The sequence below is a fragment of the Pteropus alecto genome, unplaced genomic scaffold, assembly GCF_000325575.1.
Source record: "Pteropus alecto unplaced genomic scaffold, ASM32557v1 scaffold94, whole genome shotgun sequence".
NCBI classification, from domain to species: Eukaryota; Metazoa; Chordata; class Mammalia; order Chiroptera; family Pteropodidae; genus Pteropus; species Pteropus alecto.
The window spans coordinates 4355862-4380311 of record NW_006437736.1 but is presented as its reverse complement, the minus strand read 5'-3'; the positions used below and the strand labels follow the sequence as shown (position 1 = coordinate 4380311).

At 47.4% G+C, this 24450-nt stretch overlaps 1 protein-coding gene and 1 pseudogene across 1 annotated transcript in view; both read right to left on the bottom strand.

The window, feature by feature from the left end:
* NUAK1 (NUAK family kinase 1) overlaps positions 1–24450 on the bottom strand; it is a 71432-nt gene that overhangs the window by 41175 nt on the left and 5807 nt on the right. The window lies entirely within an intron of this gene.
* Positions 16127–17519, bottom strand: LOC102883313 (annotated as a pseudogene).

The following is a 24450-nucleotide window of genomic DNA, read 5'->3' as shown; positions in this document are numbered from 1 at the left end:
GGTGCATTTGCCAGGGGGATGGTTCCAGCCCAGTGTGAAAGGCAAGTGTCCACATTCTAATAAAACCCCACTCAGCACTGAGGAAACTAAAAGGGCTCCATAAATGTCAATAAGCATGGTGGCTGTCCTCCCGCAAAAGCTTCCCTCTTGACAATGAGTCTTCTATTGAAAATGTAAAAGAGGGCTCATTCTGCTCCCTATTTCAAAGAGATAGTGGGGAGTCAGGAGGAGGCAAATGCTAGAAATCACTGAAAACTGTACAAGTGCCAAGGTCAGAGGGAAGGTTTTCAGTTCAACTCCCACGAGCAGGGCAAATGACTCACCAAAGGTCACAGACTCATTTAATGGCAAGCCACAAAAATGATAGCTATTGTTATTTTTTTTAATTTGTTGGGCACTTAATATATGGTACAGATGCTGTGCTAAGCGCTTTACACACCTCAAATCCTTACATCCTTCTCAGTGTTCAAGCTCCAGCTACATGCCATCCCATCGGGAGGCCCTCTGGGACTCCTCCAGTGGATAAGGCCACCCTGGCCACCTCCTTCTCCCTACACCTTTCCCCCATTTTATTGTCTTTGGGGTGTTTCGCAACATCTGAAATTATCTTGCTTCTTAGTTTGCTGCATATTCGGCCTGTGGGCCAAAGCCAGCTCCTGTCCTGTTTCTGTAGGTCTCAGAGAGCTAAGAATAGTTGTCACATTTTTAAAGAGTTTAAAAAGGAGGAGACCCATATATGTAGCTCCTGTAATGTAATGTAGTGCTTGATTCATGAAGTTGAAGGATAAACTGAGCCAGGGCACCCTAAAGCAGTATTGCATAATGGTTAATGACATGGCTTTGAGTCCTGGCTAAAATCCCTCACCAGCTGTGTGACCCTGGGCAGGTTACATAACCTCTCTGTTTTCCAGTTTCCTTGTCCTTCAAGTAGGGAAATAACAGTGCCCCTGCCTCATGGGTCCCTCCCTGTGAGGGTGACATGTCAGGTGCTTAGAATGAGCTGGCCCAGGTTAAGTGCTCAATAAATCTCAGCCATGTTTAACCCAGAGAGAGTGCCCCCCATATATAGGGCCTGCCTGCCTGCCTTCTATCCTTCCTTGCTTCCTTCCTTCCTTCCTTCCTCAGAACGAACTTGAGTTCCTCTTGGTTCCTCATAGGGCAGCCTTGGGAATGGAGGTCACATTTGTTCCAGAGCACATAAAGGGCGGGAGAATCTCTCTTCTGGGTCTTTAAATGGTACCCTCATCCGTAACGTCAGAAAGCTCAGAGCAGCTGGGGACCACCATAATCATCATGGCACCAGGTCTGAGACCGGACAAAAGGGGGAACGACTTGAACCCAGGGCGATCTTCCCCCACCTCCTTACAGTTGCCCATGCAGGTGGATAGGAAAATGAAATCTTCCTCCTTAGCATCAAAAGTCTGACGCAAGATATCCACTGGATGCTGACTGTTGATTCACTTACTCCTTTGAGCCCCTACCAGGTACCAAGCACAGTGCTGAGACAACACAAGAGAAAGCCAACACGATTCTGCCCCAGCCCTCAAGGTGGGGGGTTGGGAGAGAAGGAAAAGAAGCAAAAATCACACAAAGAATTACATAACTTCCATCACGGCCAAAGACACGCACAGAGGCGCCAGCATCATGGAGAACGAATCCTCTGTTTACCCCCCTCCTCGCCCACATCGACAAAGAAAGACAAGGTAAGGAAAGAGCCCAGCAGGAAGAGATTACCAAACGTCTGAAATCATACACCCTCAAAAAAAAAACCCAATTTGTTCTTGCACGAGTCAGATTTCACTCCACCTAGAAATTGACTGGAGCCGGGAACTCAGGTGTTTGAGCCCAACACGCAGCACAGCCACTTTCATAAATGTCCCACGTCTAGACGGCACCGTGTGCCTTATAAAATGGTCTGCTTTTAAATAAGGCCACCCTGTAGTTTAATGTTTAAAGCCTATGCAGCAGCAGGTCTGGCCGGGGACCTGTGAATTCTACCCCGTGGTGCCTGCCTCCTTAAGAGGCAACCGGCCCAGGCAATTCGCATTCTTGTTAAATGTAACAGGCCCAGCCTCCTCTTCTGCAGAAGTAGTTTTTCCTTTTTTGAATAATCACCAAAAACCACCTGCTCTATAGCCTGCCACAGTGGCTGCTGTGACTGTTAAGAGCTCGGTGATCTAGGCAGGGTTATGGGGAAGCACATAAAAATTCAGGCTTTTATTGGCTGGGTGAGCTCAGCCCCGATCTCACAGACCTCAGTTTCCTCATCTGTAAAGTGGGGTTAGCAAGTTGTACCTCCTGGGGTGGTTGTAAGGAGTGGACATAATGTAAGTAAAGTGCCTGGCACACTGTAGATGTTGAATAAATGATGGTTGCTATAAATGAGGCCTATCAGATATGGGGTCCTGGATCATGTTCAGGGGCGAGGAGCTCATAGCGAATCATCTCGCAGGCCTCTCCCCTCACCATTTCCCTCACACATCTTCCCCCATCCCACTCTCTTTCTGAGGCAACAGCAGGTTAAAATTCATATTCAGCCTCCATGCCAGCATACAGCAAGGCAGCCAGCTGTCTTCCCAACCTGCTTTGGGGAAGGGAGAAATTCTGGGCAGCAAGAGAATCGCTGCCCACTTCGCTCCACAGTCACCTCCCATGGATGCTCATTCACTGCCATACATTAGCCTTCAGTGACTCACTCAAACAGGGGTCATGGGCATCTTGTTAAAATGCAGATGCTGAATCCCAAGGTCAAAGGTGGGGCCTGGGATTCTGCACTCCCGGCAAGCTCCCAGGTGAAGCCAGTGAAGCAGGTCCAGGGACCACACTGTGAGCAGCAAGATCTTAGTGCTCTGCCTTTGGCCCTGACATATCAACATGTTTATATCAGTGGCAGTATCTTAATAACAGCAGTGATGAACATTCATTAAGTGCTAACTATGTGCCAGCGGGCCTTATCTTATTGAATACTAATTATAACCCCATTTTACAGGGGAGGAAACTGAGGCACAGAGAAAATAAATATTGCCCAAAGTCACACAGCTTGTAAAAGACAGAGCTAAGACTTGAACCCCAGCAGGCTGAGCCCAGAGGCTGCTGATTCTTGACGCTGTGGATAAAGTTGGGACGGATGGCAAACATGGCAGATGACAGAATCTCTCAAAGGATCCCCAACAGTCTCCCAAGCCCAGTGGGATGGGCCCCCTCCAAGCAGGTGAAGTTTTACAGGGTCACACGTGAGGTCCCAAGAGGCAGGACTGGGTGAGAGAGCAGCAGGGAAGACACACGGCCATACACACTGGCATCACTTAGTGAGGACAGGTTTGTGTTGTCAGGCTACGGGAACTGGCAGCTTCCCTGCCATTCACAAGGTGTGATCTCATACCTGGCCATGGTCCACAGGAGCTGCGGGCAGCTTGGGGACCTTTTTCTTAACAAGGAGCCCAGAGGCCACCTGCAGTGGGAACAGGCAGCCAAAGTGGAGGCCAGTGTACAGGTTCCTGCTCTTGTGTGGTTGATGGTCAGAGTTCAAGCAAAGCATAGCTCCACTTGGCCACCGGATCCAAAGCTCCCCAGGATCACCGAATGGCTTTCAATCGCAAAGGCTGCCATCAAAGGCCATCACCCTGGCGACACCACCCAGGAGGCCGTCTTGCAGCCAAAGCCCCTAATTAATGCAATGACCCCCCAGCTCTTTGAGAGCAGCCTGGCTAACTCAGGACGACATTCTAGCAAGCTGCCATGATGCAATCAGCCCCACAGGGACCAAAGCCAGCAACGCCGCAGAGCCCACGGGCCTCTTCCTGTCAGGCCTGTTGATTCATGTCATTATATGGATGTTTTTTCAGACAGAAGCAAGTTGGAAGCCAAGAGTCATATCACCAGGCTCTGAGGAGAAGCACCCCGATGCCAGGAAACGTGTAAGAATGAGCTTCTTCTTCAAAGAATGGCATCCTACCATTGGCCACCACCAGCCTTTCAATCTTCTAAGAAGTTCTGAAAATACAATCCTCTGCAACTCAGTTCTCAATTCTCTTATTCCTCAAAACTCCCCATCAGAGATAACGTCTCCTCAGATGATACTGATTATTCTCCTGCCATGAAAATGTGTTCTATTTTCAGAATTTGAGCAGCAAATCCAATTTTTATTTGACGCTGCCAGGGCTTGCTTAGGAGGGCCTCAGAGAGACCTGGGACGCTTTTATCTACATGGTTAGTCAGCCCTTGCTCTCCAGCACACTCCCCCTCTTCGAGGACTGAGCTAAGACTGTCATTATTGCACGTGGTGATGCCACAAGGCAAGTGGAAATAATGACTAAAAAATCTTGGGCAGATTTGCCCTCCCTGGACGGTCAGTGTTCGGGTTTGTAAACATCAGATAGTGGTCATGGCTGACCGAGCAGAGAAAAGAAGGCCAATGGAAAGTTAACACCAGCGGCAAAGCCAAAAGGAAGCAACAAAACAGCTTGAAGCTCACGATTAGATTCTCAGAGAGAACGTTTTGCCAAAGGGTGGTGAGCACACCACCTGCGTCAGATCCCCTGGTTGGGGAGAAAAGGGAAACTGATTGTCAAATACAGATTCTAGGGCTTACCCCAGAGCTAATGAATTTGAGGGTGGGGAGCAAACTGGTATCAGCATTTTTTTATAAGCTTCCCAGGTGATTCTGTTGCACTCTGAAGTCTGAGAAATGCCATCTTAAACCGGAGCAAATGTGGCCATGACAACCCTTATTACTCCGGAACTTATTATGATGCAGTCATGTTAAACATTAGATGATTAGTAAAAATTAATCAGCCTCCCATCTATATAGAGGGGAATTATAAACAAGCTGCTTCCTGGAGGGGACTCAGTGACCTGAATTAATTTACCCCTGGCAAATGGAAGGCTTCTTGTTCCCAGCAGACAGTCCTCTTGTTCTAGCCGGAGGCGGGCCTACCGATGCTGTAAGAAGCTGGCTGCTGATGGATGCTCCACACACAACCTGGGGCTCCTACACCTGGTAAAAGTGAATGTGTCTGAAGAAGGAGGGTAGGAAGGTGAACTCCGGAGCCCCACGTCCTGCCCGCTCTGTGAGAGAGGGTCTGGCTACAGCTGTGAGGAGCCTTCTCACCAGAATCCTCTGGAAGTATCTCCAGGCTCTACTCTTGATAAACACCCCAAGGCGCCCTGCATGAAAAGGCCTCTAGTAGCACGAGAGATGCTACACACAGGTGACCAGAGTCACAGAATAAGCTTAAAAATGCAAGGCCATTTAGCTGGGATTCGGTTGGCCAAGGGGTGGTTTATTTTTGGACTTCACATTTCCAAAAGCCAAATGCAACACCAACTCCGAATTCTCAAGTGCCACTGCTTCTCTTCCAGGTTACAAGTGCTGTGTGGATGGAGAGGAAGAGCCGGACCAGAAGGCCAAGGTTACTGATAAGTTGGACAGCTGGTTGTATCCAATCACGCTGATGCTGTTTATAACACAGCTTGGACAAGCTTAAGGTTGTGCAACTCTTATTTATCAGCCTCCAAGCCCAGCCAGAACTATTAAGAAACCCAGCACCAACACCTCGGCCTTCTCATCCATGGGTCACAGAAACATGGTCCAGGTGCCCCCTGCATAGAGAGGTCCTCAGGCAAGAACGTCACAGCCTCAGTTTCTTCATCTGCAAATAAGGATGACAAGAGTACCAAGCCCACAAGGTTGCTGTGGGGATCAGAGCAGATCGTGCATGGGATGCGGGCAGTGAGAGAGCCGACGGTCACTATGGCAGAGGCACAGTGAGCACCATTCTCATCAGCAGATGTTAGAGCTGCAAGGACCTCAGAATGTTCTATCGCTGCCTCCCCTCCCCGCATTTTACAGGCGAGAAAACCGAGTCCAAGGGAGGTTAAAGCACAGCCCGGGTTCATGAAATTAGCAGCAGCACTGAAATTGCATCAAGAGTCCCGAGTCTCACTCTAGCCCGCGACTAATACTCCGGGCAAGGACTCCTAACCAAATTCCACAGCCACAGCTGGCAGCAGGGCTGAAGCCGTCGCAGACAGGTCCGGCATTTACGCTGAGGCGGGCCCCCCCGTGCAGCAAAGCCCCCGGAACTGATGCATTATGAACACACCGAGATGGGGAACGACAGATAGGCCAAAGGGTGCTGGCGAATTATGACCCGCTTTACAGCACAGGGCATTATTTCAGCTCCGTCTAATGCTAGCGGGCCGTCCCCACCACACAGACATGTCGGGGACCTTATTTTCAGTCCAATTCACTCCAAACCTCATTCCAGTTTCTGAAGTCTGATTTGATATCACACACGAATAAGCATACTTGGGAGATTTTTCTATCCCATGATTTCTTAATTCATTGAAAACATTGCTTTTAAACATTAACTTCAAGCTGCTACTGAATCACTGACCTTGGGAACAGTGAACAAGGGACACAAAAGACCTAAGAAAGAAAATTAGTTTTCCAAAGGGAAAGGAAACTAATCGATTGACTAACTGATCCAGGTGAGCAGAACAAAGAAAAAAAAGTCTTTCATTTCTTAAGATGGTAAAATACATATGACATGCAAAAGGGGTGGGGGGGGGGCCATGGCTTTAAATTTATTTTCTATTTTAACCGTGGGTGATTTTATAGCTAAGTGAAAAAGAAGATTCTTTAGAAGTTATTTTTATCCTGACAGACTCCCTCTTATTTGGAAAACTGATTTATGGCCATTAGAGTGTGCAAAGACAAATCAGACAGGGAAGAAACAAGCGCCTGGGCTGCAATCTATCCCCCTGGAGGCCTCATTCATCACCTCCTCACAGCAGAAGCCTCTTTTCCTTCCAAGAGAAGCTCTCCGTCCATTATCCAGAGAGTTAGCAGGCTGGTTCCTGCTTCACAGCCCCATTGCAAAATCCATCTGAACGCTTATCAGCCCACTAATTACCGCCCACAAACCTGCCTGGGATGCTTGTCACAGTAGCACCTCCGGCTACAAATGTACAGCCCCCTCAAAGAGCATGCTCAGTCTGGGCATTTCCTATCACCCCATCTGGCAGGTTGTCTTGTGAGCTTTATCCTACACCCACCACTCAGTTTCTACCCTCAGGGAGATAGGGGCAGGGGTCTGTGGTCATTACGGGGTCCCAAGGAGCAGCCTGGAAGAGGAGTGTGTTCATGCCCCTGGATGCCTGTGATTGTCACTTTCTCTGCCAGGATTCCCTCCACTTCATCCGCAACTCACTCAGCGGACCAACCCTTCCGCCTCCATCCCCTGCACTGAATCCCCATCATGCCCCCTTTCATAACCTCGCTCACCATTCTTTAGGTTTCAGTCATACAGAGACCACTTCCGTCCTCTCTGCTACATCTCCAATGCCTAGCAGGTGCCTGGTGTATACTCCATGCCAAAAAGCTATTGCTGAAACAGACCTCAAGTATTTAAAAGGACCCTTAACATTATGCTAAGTGAAGTAAGTCAGACAAAGAAAGACAAATACTGTATGATTTCACTTACACGTGGAATCCAAAAAAGCTGCGGGGGTGGGGGAAATGGGGAGATTTTGGTCAAAGGGTAAAAACTTTCCGTTATAAGATGATCTAACATACGGCATGGTGAGTACAGTGAACCAAGTTGTATTATGTACTTGAAAGTTTTAAGGGAGTAGATCTTAAATGTTATCACCACACACAAAAAATGATAGTTATGTGAGGGGATGGAGGTATGAACTAACCTTGCTGTGATGATCATTTCACATTATATATGTGGGCTAAATTATCACTTTGTACACCTTAAACTTACATGTGTTATATGACAACAATAGGTCGATGGAGTTAGGTGGAAAAGGACCCTTAACAAAACATAAAACCATAGCAGGACATCATATCATCCCACAGCCACCTGCCACTGAGCCTGAACTTGCTAGTCTTTAAAATGGAGATTGATGATAACAGTGCCCACTCCAGAAGGGGTGGGAGAGCATTCACAATAGCTAGCAGTAATCGTAATAATCACCAGTTATCGAGCCCTTAGTACATGCCAGGCACAGCGCACCATTGCCTTAACAGCCTCAACCTCTCACTCATTAAATTCTTGCAAAAACACTATTGCTTCTGCCTTCTCAATGAATATATACTGAGTCTGAGGGAGGTTAAGTAACTTGCCCTGGGGCACACAACTAACAAATAGGAGAGCTGAGTCTTGCTAAACCCAAAGAGCATACTCTGAAACCACATTGCCTAAGCAAACCGCACGGTGCCTGGCAGCTGGTCGGTGTCCGATGAATGTGAGCTCAATCGGAGTCTCCGGAGATGAAGGCCCCACCAAGCCACACGCACTTGCCCCCACTCTGAGACGTTTTTCAAGCTAAAATTTAAATCGCTTCCATCTTCAAAAACATATCTACTGGTGTTCCTCGCTGCTGCAAGGCCACCAATGCATTTGTGCAAAAGGCAAAATCTAACAGGCGGGTCTGGGAAGCGTGTCCCTAACATGATGCGATAATGAGTCAATTCTCCAGCAAGCAATTGTGGGAAATCTACTCCAAATAAGGCATCAATCCAGATGCTGCAAAACAGGACCCAAAACTACCCTTCGAGCTGCTCACAATTCAAATTGAAAAGGCAGCAGATATGGGGGGTCGGGTCCTTCCTGCCCTCCACCCATTCAGCCTTCTGCTAGCAGGAACACACTGCCTTTGCTCTGGGGGTAGTCCTACCCCAACGGATGCAGTTTTAAAGAGCTCATTGGTCAAGATAACGAACTCTCCCTGTGCCTGTGGGTGGACCCATGACCCTAGAGTTTGGCTAAGGAACTACTCTCCCCAGAATTGAATTTTGAGTGGTCTGAAAATGGCAGAGGCACACATCCCAACAACAACCCCTGAAAAGACCATCTGTTAGTAGTTCTTCCTAACTGGTTCCTCAGGTTTCCTTAGTTTTTGTCTTTTTCTGTGGGAGATACCACACCTTATGAACTCATCTTCTCCTTGAGTCACAGAGTCCATTTCCATCACTTGCAACCAAGACCCTTAACTTCTACCAGGAGATGTTGAAGAGTCAGCAAGGAAGAGAGAACAAGGTTCGTAAGTGGGTTACTAAGAACGAGTCACCAGCTGTGTCAAGGAGAGCTCCAGGGAGCAGGTGGGACCTGGGATGGAACCAGAAGATGCACAGGCTTTGCCACAGAGAGACCAGCAGTTAAGATACTTCACCCTTCTTGTACCGATGGGTAAACACAGGACCCTAGAGTTTGGCCAAGGAGATGCTCTTGGTAGGAATGTAAGACGCTTCCCAGCAAGTGTTCTTTTGAGAGATCACAGGTGAACTGATGTACGTGTGCAGCGGTGGGGCCTCCTGAGAAATCCTTCCACCCACTGCTCCCCTGTTTCGACCCCTGTGTCTCACTCACACTCCTAAATAAGACCAAAATTAAGTCTCGCTTTGCTCAGTTATTCATTTTCCATCCTTAAAAAGAGCCAGGAAAATATCTTCACTGTCCCTTTTGCTCACCTATATTCCATGCCTTACATTCAGTCATCTCTTCCATAATATGGGCCTATGACTATTTCACTTGACTGGTACTAGTCCAAATGCCATATTCGGGACCCATCCAGATATAATGTTTACAATAATTTCCTCTCATACCACAATAAAGCCATTTTAAATTATGGTGGTGTTTTGTCTTTTTTAAAAATCGGGATGATTGGGGCTTCAGTAAGGATCATTTTTGATCAATCTTAACCAAAGGCGTAAGAAGTCTGGCCATATTCTCTGCCAAATAATATTCATACCTATAAAATATTTGCCAGCTGCTATAGATTTGTGTCTCCTCTCCCAAATTCCTATGTGTAAGCCCTAACCCCTGGTGTGACTGTATCTGGAGACAGGCCTTTTAAGGAGGTAATTAAGGTTAAATGAGTTCATAAGGGTGGGGCCCTGATCCAATAAGCTGATGTCCTTATAAGAAGAGGAAGAGACACCAGAACACACCAAGGAAAGGCCATATGAGGACACAGCAAGAAGGCAGCCATCTGCAAGCCAGGAAAAGAGGTCTCACCAAACACCAATCTTGCTGGCACCTTAATCTTGGACATCCAGCCTCCAGAACTATAAAAATATAAACATCTGTTGTGTAAGCCAATCAGTCTGTAGTTGGTCTCTCTGTTACGGCAGCTCGAGCAGACTAATACAGCACAGCAGTCATTTTTCATGCCACTTAAATCACAGCCGACATGTCACCTAAAACCTATAACATTCGCGGTCAATACCAGGCACAGTGAGCAGAGAATACAGGATAGGAACCACCCCCACCCCCCACCCTCGTGTCCCCCATACCTAGGAAAGAATCTGGCACCATAGCACATTCAACAAATATGTGTTGAGCTGAACTGACTCAAACACGATGAATATCATTAAGTCTTAATTTTCATAAGAATGGTCCCCTTCTCACCCATCCAGGCATACCATCAACCTGGCCCAGTCTATACAAGTTGCTAAAGTCAGACAAGCTACCCAGATGATATCCCGATTCCACATGGCTTCTGTGCTTGCGGGGAGGGCCACAAACCCATGGGTGCGATACCATAAAGTAAATGACCGCCTCCTAGGTATTCGGTGCCACCCCACTTTATTTTACTCCCCCCTTACCCTGTGTGTCAGACAGAAGAGGAAAACTGAAGCTGAAAAAGAATTCCCCAAGTTCCCACAGGCCATAAAGTCAACACCCAAGTTTCAACCCAGGCACTTGGATCTGTGGATGACGCTGCTACCACACCTGTTGCCACATTTCACCAAATCTCCGGAAACATGGGGTCAAGAAGAGACACCCTGAATCCCGGCCCTGGGAGGCTTCCTCTGGAGCTGAAGCCTTGGAGAAAACTAGCTCAGATGTCAGACTGTTCAAATGTCGTGGGCGATCGGGCCGGGGAACTAATCAGAACAATTTGAGAGTGCGGCTAAACGAGGACACCCCTTCCTGGAGCGAGCACTGCCTTGATGGCAGCACTTCATAAGAACCATTCCCTTACAACAAAACTGTCAAATCCAGCAACCACAGGCCAGAAACATCCCAGCTGAACCCCGCCAAGCTGCGTTCTGATGTACTGTACACACAAATACCAATATTCCCCAGATGTTCTCCATGTAAAACATTTGGTTTGAGACACAGCCTTTCTTTCCCAAAAACTCTTACATTTGTTTAATGGACTCATACAGTTCAGCTAAAATATCCCGGAGCAAACATCTGAAGCCAGCTCAGCTCTGATGCAAGCATCCCATCTGCAGAAAAGACAAACAAGTAAATAGGACGAACCTCCCCAAGATTTATGCTGCCTGCATCTTTAAGCAGGTCATAAAATGTAAGCTATGTCCAGAGAATAAAGCACGTTGCTTTCAAGGGCGTTTCTGTACCCATCTCCGTATTAATCCGAGGCTGATGTTCACACGGAGAGTGGGTCTGGCATGCTGAAGAGGAGGCTACATTCTGCTTCTCACACCCTCAGAAAAGAAGTTAAAAAAATCTGCCATTTGAGCAACATAGATGATTACGGTAAAAGGTAGGATTTTCCCGGATTTAATTATCCAAATATAGTAATAACTCTTGTATTCCAAAGCCACTTTTATCTCTACACCCACAATCTAGAACACGGGTAAGAGGTGGCAAAATGGAAAAGGCACTAAACCGTGAGTCAAGAGACCCAGCTTGGCCATATACTAACTGGGTGACCCTGGCCAGCCCTACTCCCCACAAGCGACTCATCCTGTTACGCAAGAAGATGGAATGTCACTAGATTCACCGTCAGGGCCCGTTCAGCTGTGAAGACTGTATGAATAGGGGGAATAAACCCTTAGAGAAGCCACCTCAAGAAATGTCATCAAATCCATGCATTGAGCCCCCTCAAACGGTCACCCACAATTTTGCTACTAACAAGTCTAAGAAGCTCGGCCACAGCAAATCTGTGGGGAAGTAGAAAAATAGAACTAGAAAGCTGCCAGGGACAGCCTCACCGACAGAATCAAGACAAGGACGACTAACTGTACCTTTGATCTTGTCTTGTAGGTTTTCGGGATTGAGAATGTTTATTTTCGCTTTAGGGGAAAGAAGCATTTTATCGTTTAAAAAGGTCACCGAAAGGGAATGAAAGTCAATGATGAAGAAGATAGACAAATTCTACATGGCAGATGTGGGAATTCCAAAACACAGTACCGAGGACCATTTAGAAGTTCCCCAAAGACATCGAGACAAAGTTTACCCACTTTGAAAGTACATTAAGAAGGCAAGAAAACGTGCAACCACTTGAGAAAGATTTCCATAATAAATGGCGACCACTTTTTAAAAGAGTGGCTCTTGAATGGGTGAGCTTCAATTACCTATAGTTCAAGCTCTCTATTAAATTATATTAGATTAAGTTATATTCGTATTTCCACTTAACCCATCAGATTAACCAGTATTATCTGTTTCCTTGACTGAGACTAATAACAGTAGGGGCTGTTGGGCCACTCTCTGCTTTCCTCACACCCTTCTATTCAATGAGCCAACTACTCACGGCCATCCCAGCCAAGCCAACGGCTCCAATATGGCGGCCTCCACAGTCCACGGAACACCTCACTCTCCAACAAGGCCTGCAAATCATGGCACAATGATAACTTCCCCCGTTCTAAAATAAAAATCCCCAGATTCCAGACTTGTGTTTACTTGCATCGCGGCCAAGAAAATGCAAAACGCAATCAGATAACATATAGAAAAGGCCCAGTGTGCCCAACATACAACATATGCTCCAAAACCACGTTTTGTAACTCTCGTTATTAACAAATGGGCCTTATGCAGACACGTGTGCAAGTAAGGCCACTGCGGAGAGAGATCATGCTGAGAGGAAGACATCAGAGGGCAAAGCGAGACAAGGGCTGCGAGAAAGGGAACAGCTGTCGCCTCTTTTGAGAGGACATTTCAGGTCACCCCACTCAAAGAAGTCCCTCCAAGTGTACTTCTGTAGCCCCCAGGGAATCAATTTTGTAGGATGGAATTATTTCCCTGAAATAAACAGACACACAAAGGTCGCTACAACTGGGGCCTAAAAAGAAAACAAGCCGGCTGCCGATTTACGGGCAGCCTCTGACGCAACAGAGCCAAAGGTCCCGGCCCAGGTCCAGCGGGATGGCTTTGGACACACCCGTCCTCCCTGGAGAAAGCATGCTGGGGGCAAAGGTGGGCAAGGTCCCAGCCTGACCAGTCACCAATGAGGATACCTTCAGCGCAGACCCATGGACCTTGGCAGTCAGCATGCTTTAGCCAGAGGCTTTCAACTCCAGCAGTGAACTGCAGTAAACTAGAGGTCAATGAAAAATACTGACCCCTAGGTCCCAACCCCAGAATACTCTGCAAAGGTCCCCAGGTTATCCTAAGGCTCAGCCAGGTCTGAGAACCAGTGGGGTGGTGGGAAGAGCCGCCATGGGGCCAGACGCACCTGAGTTTTTAACTCAGGTGCTACCTTGATTACGTGAGCAGATCGTTCCCTTTAACGACAAAGTGGGGATGATAGTTACTGCACATCACAGAGTTGCTGTGAAATGGGATGACATGTGCACACTGTCATTTAGCGTGTCTTGCAGAAGGCACGTGCTAAGTATTCTAGAAATGTTCTCTCTTCTTCATTCTCCTTCTTTCGAAGTTCTCCCAAGCGGGTCAGGAGTTCTGGGCACTCTCAACTCTAAGGGGCTTCCTGCCCTGCTAAGTGGTTAAAAAAGGGTGGAAGGGAGGTACATCCTTCCTTGTGTTGAATTCCCCCACCACATATATAAAACACACACACACACACACACACACACAAGCCCTATGGGGCGAAACAGGCATATTCTACAGCAAAACTATGTGAAAACTGAGTCGCACACAGCAAAATAAGGGAACTCCTAGTTTTTAAGATTTGCTTTGCTTTTCCCATCTAGAGGAAAACGTATCTCGGGTGTGACAACTTTCTCAGGAAGTCTCGGCCTACGCTTTTGTCCCCCCACTAGGCCAAGTGCAAGGCTCTTATACCTGGGAGCACCACACAGGGCTGGTGCATAGTAGGCCCAAGGGAAGGTCTGCCTAATGAATGAATTATGCTCCTTGAGACCAGGGGTGGGGATTTGTAGATCAACAGAGCCCATAATGCCCACACGTGTTAATCCCATAAACAGGCATTTCGTAAATAGAACCCGAACTTTTGATTCTAAGCAACTGGCAGAAAAAGAAATAAAAGCCCATTCAGCGTTTGGGAGGCAGATGCTCAAAGTCCAGGGACCATAAACAGCAGTGTCACAGCACTTCAGGGTCTGAGCAGTGCAAACATGGGCAAGTGACTTAATTTCCCGTGCCTCAGTGTATTCACTGTAAAATGGGGATAATAAAGATGTGCACCTTTTAGTGTTACCATGCGGATGAGTTTAGGTCAGTGATTTAACATGCTGAATCTCTCACCTGGCACAATTACAGCTATGCAACTGTTTGCTAGTATTATTACTCCATGGGAAGATAAAAGGCAAAGAGACCTCAAGCTTCATGTCTAATGTAAGAATCCAGGGTCTTAGGGCCCTCCAGTTATCACAAGAGAAGGTGTGGACTGAAGAAAGCAGGGTGGTGTATCCCCAGATACATACATATGACAGCTAGCTTCCCATTGCTGTGTCTCAAAGTACAGACCATGGACCAACCTCATCATATTCACTTGAGATGCTTGGTTAAAACACTGTAGATTCCCAGGTATCCCTGAGTACCACCCCAGCCCTAGTGGATCAGACCCTCTGGGGTGGATGTCAAGGATGGTACATTTAACAGGCACCACCCTCCGCCCCTAGCAGATTCACACTGCATTAGATAAGCTCTTACTCTAGAGGATTGTGTCTGTCTGCTCATCACTATATCTCCAGAACCTCAAACAACGCCTGACACATAATATGTGCTCCATAAATATCAGATGAAGCCATTCAATGGTTACAACTCTAGAAGTACTCGCCCAATTTTTTCTGAAGGCCCACTCTGTGTCCAGCACATTCAACACAATGCTGAATCAGAAAGACAACTTCATTCATTCTAAAAATCTTTATTGGGCGCTTCCTATATACCAGGCACTGTCCTAGCCATTGGAGATAGATACAGAAAAGATGATGAATGAGGTTGGTAAGAGATAATTCCTGTTAGTGACAAGTGCTACATATGGAGCTAAGAACACAAGGTAAGGCGTGGGGTGTCACTGCGGTCATTATACTCAGCATCTTAGCACAGTGCTGTCCTTCAGAACTTTCTATGATGATGGAAATTATCTTTTCTGCACTGTCCAAATGTGGCCACTAGCCACAGAGGTTATTAAGTAGTTAAAATATGGATAGCAGCACCAAGGAATTTAAGTTTTAATTTTATTTAATTATAGCTAACTTTCATTTTAATAGTCATGTGTGTCCATATTAGACAGTGCAGGTCTAGTGGCATAAAGAGAGATATAAACTAGAAATTATAACACAAGGCAACTTATGCTATGGGGTGGGGATAGAGCACCATGTGTTATCAAATGCCTCTCACCCAATTACCAGATGCCCTAATGTTCTCTGGCTCTGGAAATTAAAGAACCAAGGTCAGGTACAAAGCTTGTACTTGGGCTGGAATTTTTATAGTCCATGATCAGCTGGAAGTGGTATGCAGCCTAGCCAAACCCCAGAGACTATGGTTCAAGAACACACCACTGACCGAAAAGCCTGCCCACAGCTGCCAGAGAGAGATAGATCTCTTTCTTCACCATCATTCCGTTGATGATCATTTTGTCCTTGGCTAGGATGTCCCACTGGGCCCGAGACACTGTGTGGATTTTATGAGATTGCTTTGCTTCAAGCACAAGTACAAATACAAGCCTCCTAAATTCCACCAGAAAATTGGTGGCTAATCCAAACATTTCATAAAATTAGAACCCATTGTGGGGCTGAAAGGGATTCAGACTGTGCCGCCACCAGAGAAATGCAAAATATTTGTTATAATTTTTTCTTTCATGAGCTGTTTTAAGAAATGCTTTTGCTGCTTGAAGTAAAGGGGGGGTGGGAATGGGAGAGTTTTTGTTTTTGTTTTTTTCTCTGTGGTTTGCAAAAAGCATCACCAGATGAAAAATTGAAGAATCCTGCCTGACTTCTTTCTTTTTTTTTTTTTAATTAAAGAAAGCTTTTAGGAAGGCAACGATATTTGATTTGACATTTAAAAACAAGTTCTATTTCTTCATGCTGTATAAGAAAGGTAATGTAAGAGGCTACAGAATTATAAGCTTCTTTCTACTGGATTCTCTGATAGTACAGCAGTGCAGTCGTTTCTCCAATGCTAGAATGAATTTAAAAATTCTCTTCTATGCTTCTCTTTAAAAAGCGATGAATAATAACAGAAAATAGTACAGAAAAGCCATATTTCTAGTCATTCTGTAGTCCTGGAACCAGTATTTTCACCATCACAGGCTACAATTTTCACTTTATCCACTTTAATAAGTTCTGTCACCTCTCTGAATTCAACATCATTCAATACAAAAAAATCCACACATCATCGCAGAATCTGCACGTATTTAGAGAGCCCCTGAAATTGACTTTGTGCCTGACCTTCTGAGCTAATGCTGAATTTATAGCCTTATCAAACTGAAGTAGAACTTGAAGGCCAAGTTGGAGGGTGATCTGTTGAGACTGCATGAGCTCATCGAGACTTTCCTAAAGATTATTTCTCGAAGTGGTGTTTCTGTATAATAACTGATATGTCGTGGCTCGGGAGGAAGAAACTGTTTCTTCTCATCCAGTCTTGCACTGATGTCCTGTGGGGAAGGAACTCTCTCCACACCCACCCCCAGCAGCACAGCCAGGAGCCCAGCAGGCAGTACTTACCTGCCCAACTTCCTAACCTCTCACCTAGCAGAGAGAATAAACCCAGTCTCGGTTGCATCTTGCCTTTATATAGATGGTGTTTTTCCTGGGAAATGGCACTTTTGCACCTTAATTTTCTTCTTGGGCTTTAGCCCCAGAATTTTTCTACCCCGAGATTTCAGTAGCGATCATTCATTCAGGCATATATGCCTGCGTGTCCCCAGTATCTACTTGTCAGGCGCAGTGCTAAGCACTTGGTATATACATCGGCAAGCAAACCGATGGAAATCCCTGCCCCGTTGGAACACGCCTGTCTAACGAAGGAAGACAAACAAGGCAGGATTCAGCGTCTGCAGCTTTGAAGCGATCTGGGAAAGAGACGTGAGGACTCACCAAATGCAAAAATGGAAGGGGCTGGAATGTGAGTCCTAAGAGAGCAGGAACCTCGTCACTCTCCTGACCGCCCAGAGCAGGGTGGTGTCTGACACACAGCAGACGCTCAACAAATATTTGTTGAATGAATAATGAATCGCAAAACAAAAATCAGGCCCGGAGCGCTCATCTTACCGATCGGGTAATTGTAGCCACGAGAGGGACATATCTTGCCCAAGGTCACACGGCTCAAGTTGTGCCGATGGTGAGATGAGCCCTCAAGTCTCCTGACAATTTCCCTAGACTCAGAACACTCCATAGCCATTCAACAAAGATTCATTGCATTTTTATTTTGTGCCGGGCACTTAAACTGGCACTGAGAAGACATAAATAACCAAGGCACAGAAAAATCTGGATCAAGAACGAAGTTCCTCAAATGGCTATTTTAACTAGCCTGGAGACAACTTTTTCTGAGCTTTATCCATCTGGGTTCCGTGGGTGTCTCCCATCCACTGTGTGGGTGAAGAACCAAAGCAGGAAGCCAGAGAGGCTTACGAGGCTCCGTACCCATGAGAGGTCATGGAGTCCAGTGGTCATGACCATGACCCTGAAGTCAGACAGCCCAGCTCTAAATCCCAGCTCTGTGACTTTGGGCCAGTCGCTGGATCTCACTAAGCGTCTCCTTCCTCAACAGCAAAATGAATGCAATAATAATACAGGCTCAAAGGATAGAAGGCATGTAAAGTAGTTACAACAGTGCCTGGCACACACTGGCCACTCGCTACATGTCTCCTGCTGTTAGGACTGTTAAGGAAAGGATCCTCCATCGGCTCTGGACCTTCCTACACATTTGAGAAGGTGGATATGATTAGTGGAGATTTCCACTGCACTCCTCCCTCTCCAGGATTTCTGCTACCAGCTGCTTGCACGCCCACTCACGCACGCAACGGTTCCCTCCCTGAGCATTCCATTTGATTCTGCCTGAGAAACAGATATTAATTAACCATGAGGAAGATGCAAAGTGGGGTTCTCCCTGGAGTGAGCCCATCGCTGCCCTGCCTTTCCATCCAAACGCTTTCTCGGCCTGGGCTCTGAGCTCAGCGGATAAAGGGAGTGTCAGCCTCTTTCCTCCCACTGTTCCTGCTAGTTGGAGAAAGAGTTCACTTTCAAATCTACTAAGAACATGCAAAGCAATTATGTTGCATCAAGGACTACTGAGAGCTTTTCAAAGTTTGTTGGCATCTGTTTAAACTGATACTGAGCGAGTCAAGGCCTCATCATGGATGTGCTTGATGCAAAGGGATGAAATTCTGAGAGAACACACACACGCGCGTGCACACACATGTGCACACACATGCACACACACACACACACACACACACACACACACACACCAGGGAATCGGTCTCCTTAAATGGACCAGCAAGGAGAGGTAAGTGTGGACCACACAGATGGGGATCTAGAAACGACAAGGGGTGGGCGAGCTCCTTTGGGACAGAGGTCATATCTTGTTCCTTGGTGTCCCCCCACTGCCTACACAGTGCCTGGCACAGAGGAGGAGCTCGACAAATATATGAATAAATATTTTAAATGTGTTACCTGGGAGAGGCAAAAGGAACACCTGCCACAAGAAAAAATGACAGCTATTTCTACTCCTTCTTGGGAAGCTGTCTAGGGTTGTCTGAGTGCTCAGACAGACGTGAGTTTCATTCCTGCCATCGCCCCCAGGTTACAAGCAGTGTGGGGCCCTCTGCCATAACGTGGGGAAGGCGATAGCATCTCTCATAGGCTGGGTCTAAGGCCAACAAAGAAGTCAGTGAGATGATGCAGGCAACACGCCTACATCCCGGCCTGGCAGATATAAAGTGCTCCCTAAAGGTGAGCTTGACTGACTGATGATCGATGAATAGATTTCACCTTTAACGATGAAACAATAGTAAATGTATTAGTTAAGTCTTCCTCTTAAATGAGGCTGCCAAAAACATCCCTTATCCTGGGGAGAACACACCCCCTGTTAGTCTTTTCCTAATTCTTATAGTATTGCCTCCACCTCTGCCTGACACCGGGTTAAATGCGTGCTGAAGGTCCCCATCATCGGTGTCTACAGGAAGACCCAATACACAACAGACAGCAGAGGCAGCCACAGGGTTATGGACTCATTGGGACCAGAATCAAAGCCTCCTAAAGACTGAGTATCTAAAGAATGAGCAAAGATCCTTCCGGGCAACCCGGCAGGACACGAGCTTGCCCTCCTCTATCTCCCAATCAACAGCTACCACTTATTGAGAACTGGCTACAGGTCAGGCACTGTCCTCAGCACCTACCTGAATCCTTACAAAAACCTAGAAGGCGGGTTCTACTATTATCACTCCATTTTACAGATGAGAAAACTGATAGGTTCTTTAAAACTGAGAATTTTCTAATTCACACAGAGCCTAGTTCCGAATCCATACCCACAGACGTGCTTCAAAAACCAGTGCCTGCCTTGAGCCGGGCAGGATGCACTGGCACCCCAGAACCAGACAGGGAAGGTGAGAAGGCCTCCCCAGGCAGGCTGATGCTCCATGTGGGGAGACTCTCCTTACACCTGACAAAGCCTGCACCTAACGATCTCAAAAGGGTTTTGAGAGCTGAACTCACTTCCCCTTCCCCCCAACAAAGGAGCCCTTCTGCCAAAAACCGACCACAGGAAATGAAGTCGCCACCTCACCAATTCTGAACTTTCAGCGAATCCCAGGATTCTCTTCCCATGAGCTGGCAGGAATTCTGGATATCATTTTGTCTCAACTCCTCAATTTACAGGTGAAGAAAGGGGGTTCCACATCGGGGCACCTACTGTGGGTGATGCCCTGTGCCCAGGCTGCCGAGAGACAGACGACCAAGACCCAGTCCTGCCTTCCCCAGAGAGCCCCTTCCAAGAATAACACGTACAGGACGTTCAGTGAGGGCCACATGCTTGCTGAGAACCCTACATACAGCTCATTTATCCTCACAGCCACTCCCATTTCACAGATGAGGGGACTGGGGCAAGCTGCCCGGCGGGAGGTCACACAGGAGGTTGGCGGGGGACTCTCACACCCAGGCAGCCTGTCCAGGGGCTGCGCTCAGAACCGCCCCCTTTCCCTTCCAGCCCCCTCTTACATTCCTCGGCTGGATGGCCCCCTTCCCTTCCCACCACCCTGCAGAAGATCATGGGTTGAGTGTCCTCCATCTGTGAAGTGACTCTGGCCAGCAAGGATTTTGTCTAATCTGCTGTAATCAGCTGCCTTAGTGGCTTCTGAGCCACAAGTATATGAGGAGCTTGACACACAGCTGGAGGAAATGGGGAGGGAATGGGCCTTTAGGAAATACTAAGAGAAGCAGCTCTTGTTTTAAAAATAAAAAAATAAAAATTAAATTAAAAAAAAAATACTAGGAAATTGCCCTTGGGCCAAATAGATTCAGGTGGAGCTTGAGCCACTTGAACACCACCAGTCCCCTCCTCTCCCAGGGGAGGAGGCAAACCTGCCACAGAGGCCTCTTGTCACCTTCCCCGAGAAACCTAAGCTGCCTCTCAATATCTCTAATGAAAGTAAACGAGTGGAATTCTTTCCTCAAGTTTAAAGGGCAAATCATGGTGGTGTTTCTTCCAGACATACATTACCTCCTGCACTCCAGCCAGTTTACAATTCTTTAAGTACTTGATTTACAACCCAGGGATAAAATGTTTTGAAAGCCTCGCAAAGCAAATGCATTTTGGCATCGAAAGGCTTGCCTACTCTGCGGAGCTGATCACCAGGCTTTCTCAGATTTTTCTCAGGTGGGGGGGCTGGAGGCTTGAGGAAGTGTGAGAGCAAGCCAAGGGGACCACAAAACTGTGGGGAGCAGCCTCCAAAGGTGGGGAACAGGTTCATGCCTCCTCTCCAGGCCCACGGTGCAATCAAGAGGCACCTGGAAATGCTGGCCTCTCCAAAGATGTCCTCACGGTGGTGAGGACAGGGGTGACCCAGGAAAGAAGGAGGACAGGGCCCTCAAGGGGCTTTCCCTGTTGCCTCCCATCTTCACAGAGCTCCCCCTTCTCAGGATTGCTGGTGCACTCTTTATGTAGTTGTCCATTCATTGGTTCACTCATTCATTCGCGCTTACTGAGCACCTACTGTATGCCTGGCACCAGGCTTCAGGTCAGGACGCAAGGCTGAGTACGACAGACAGTGCCTCTGCTTCCCTTCTCATGGGGGATGGAGGGGAGGGTGTCTGCAGACAAATCATCAAACCCACATGGTTTACGCACTCCGAAGGGAACGGACAGGGCCAGGACAGAGGAATTAGGGACTGGGAGTTCAGACAAGCAGGCAGGAGCTTTGAAGGATATGGCAAGTTCAGAGTTTAGTCCCCTGGCAATCCATGAGAGGATTTTAAGCAGGGAGAGCCATGATCCAAGGTGAGAAGGTCGCCAGGTACTCGATGCTGGTACTTCTCACCAAAGTGAAAACGCCAGCTCTGGTTTTCAAGAGCCTACGATGCACCAGGCTCTGTGCGGGAACTTCCGAGCCCTGCTTCTCATCGCAATCCCACTCAGAAGCTGCATTTTCTAGGTGAGCAAACAGAAGTTCAGCAGCCCAGATCATCTAGCTGCCAAGTAGCAGGGAGGAATTTGAACCCAAGTCTGTCTGATCCCACAACTGTGATTTCTTCCTCTGGACCTTGCATTGTTCTCAGATTACGCCACACGAGTTAATTACACACCCCGACTACATCTTGATGGCAGGACTCGTCGGATTCTCTGAAATTTCCCACAGTCTGGGGCACTCATTAAACACATCCGGTGTCCGGCCAGACGGAAAGGGAAAGAAGGGTGCCGATCCCCAAGGTGTGCTGTGTCATTATGGGGAACCTTCAGTTACAGAGCCGTGACGAGTGGTGGCCAAAAGGAACAGCGAGGAAAGCCAGCACCAGGACTGCAAAATGGGGATGTGCATGTCACACACACACCAGGCACCCAGGAGAGCGGGCAAGAGAACGGCATCCGGCCCACGCTCCTCTCGCAGAGCCACCGGTCTGGAGTCTAGGGGTGGGGGCGGGGGGTTTCAGGCCGGGAGAGGAGATTTTTCAAATTCATCCACCTAGAGAAAGGCTTTTTTCTAGTTCATACGAATGTGCCTTTTAGACCAGCAATGGCCTTGGCTGCATTTATCACACACCTACTATCGTGCCGGGTGCACTTAGCTAGAGCACTTGAATCCTCTCAACCATCCATAAAATGAGAACTAGCATGAGCTCCAGGTGAGAAAACAGAGGTGTGAAGGAGATTGGTGACTAGCCCAAGGTCACACAGCTGTCAGGGTGGGATGGAGTGTGGACCCAGGCCAATGCTTTCCACTTCTTATACAAAATGAGCGCCGGCGTCTGTGAACCTACAGGTTGGGATCTTGGGGTCTGGACAGAGAGGGGCGTCTATCCCCACCCCCACCTCCCTGAGCCACGGTTGTTTTTATAGCAGCTTTTTTGAGATCTGAGTCACATATCAATTCACCCGTTTAAAACACATAAGTCAGGGGTGGCTCCATAGTGTAGTGGTTAGCACGTCTGCTTTACACACAGAAGGTCCTGGGTTCGCACCCCAGGTGGAGCCATACCCCGGGGGCGCCAGGCCCAGGGTGCACGCTGGGAGCACATGGGAGGAGATACCCGCCTTCAGAGATTCAGTTCTTAAGGGGAGATGGCAACATCCATAGATCAGGGGTGGGGATGGGGGGAAATTAAAGAGGGGGAAAAATTAAAAAAATAAAATGTGTAAGTCAGTTGTTAGTATATTCACAGAGTTCTGCAATCATCATCATGACCAATTTCTCAACACTTTAATCCCCTAAAAGAAACCCCATACCTATTAGCAGCCATTCCCCCATTTACCCAGCCCCATGGATTTGCCTATTTAGGACATTTCATAGAGCTGGAATCATCCATTAAATAAATATGAGCTTCGTGACTGCCTTCTTCCACTTAGCCTGTTTTCAAGGTTCATCCGTGTTGTAGCATTGGACCAGTGCTCCATTTCTTTTTTATTCCTGAATAATGTTCCAGAAATATTCCAGCAATAAAATAATGGAATTGATCATAAATAATATCCTCTAAATAAAATGAACATACCATATTTTATCCATTCATCAGCTGATGGACATTTGGGTTAACTTCTCCTTTGGGACTCTTACGAAGAATACTGCTATGAACATTTGTGTGCAAGTTTCTAAGTGGACACGTGCTTGCGTTTCTCCCAGGCAAACCCAGGAGTGAAATCGCCCAATCCTGGCTTAAAGTTTACCAAAGAGCCTCGCTGTGAAGTCAACATCTGGCTGCTCCTGGGCTGTTTCCAGAGAATTTTATCAATACAGCCAGACTCCACGCATGGGTGGGTCATCTGGCCCGGCCCCTCCCTCTGCTGGGGCCTGGGATCCTCTCATTCCTGCGCTGTACAGGGTCGTCTGGGCCAGCGCGATGATAAATGCGTTCTGCTTTAAAGCAGATACTTCACAAATCATAACTTACAGATGCTCCAGGACTTTCATGTGGGAAAGACAAATGAGACTGATGCTGTCTGACTCCGGAGCCACTGAGGACAGAAAGCCACGGCCAGGAAGCTGACAAGGCCTGGATAGACGTCTCTCTCTCTCTCTCTCCCTAACGAGTGCATGAGCACATGGAACAGAAAGGGAATTTGTGCAGGGGAGGGTCCTGCCGGGCTCTGCAGGCTTTGCTACGTAACCTGCCATTCATTTCCAGTCACTGTCTTTTCTTCCCAACAAATCAAAAAACTCCTTGAGGTCAGAGACAATGGCCTACAGCCTTTACACCTCCTAAAACATTCCCTTGCTCAACATATTCACTTCTGGTCCATCCTACAAGCCTTGGTTGAGCACCTACTATGCGCATGGCCCTATGCTAGGCATGAACAGTAGGTTTAAGATGATTAGACAGGGCTTAACAACAGAACAGACACGACACTTGACTTGACCCCGATTTCTCGCTGCTTCCCAAGGGGAAGCAACACTACAAAGACCTGGCATGTGGTGAGGGTGCATTTTCTGTCTAGGAGCAAAGAAGTGAACTGGCTGACCTCCCAAGGCCCCCTAGGGATTCTAGAATCTGATGCTGCCCAAGCAACAAAGAACTCAGTGTGTGCCCAGGTGCAGAGATCTCTGACCTGCCTCATTAAACTAACTCATGGCCCAGCAAGCAGACAGATTTTCAGAAAAAGACACCTCTCTCTGTCTCTC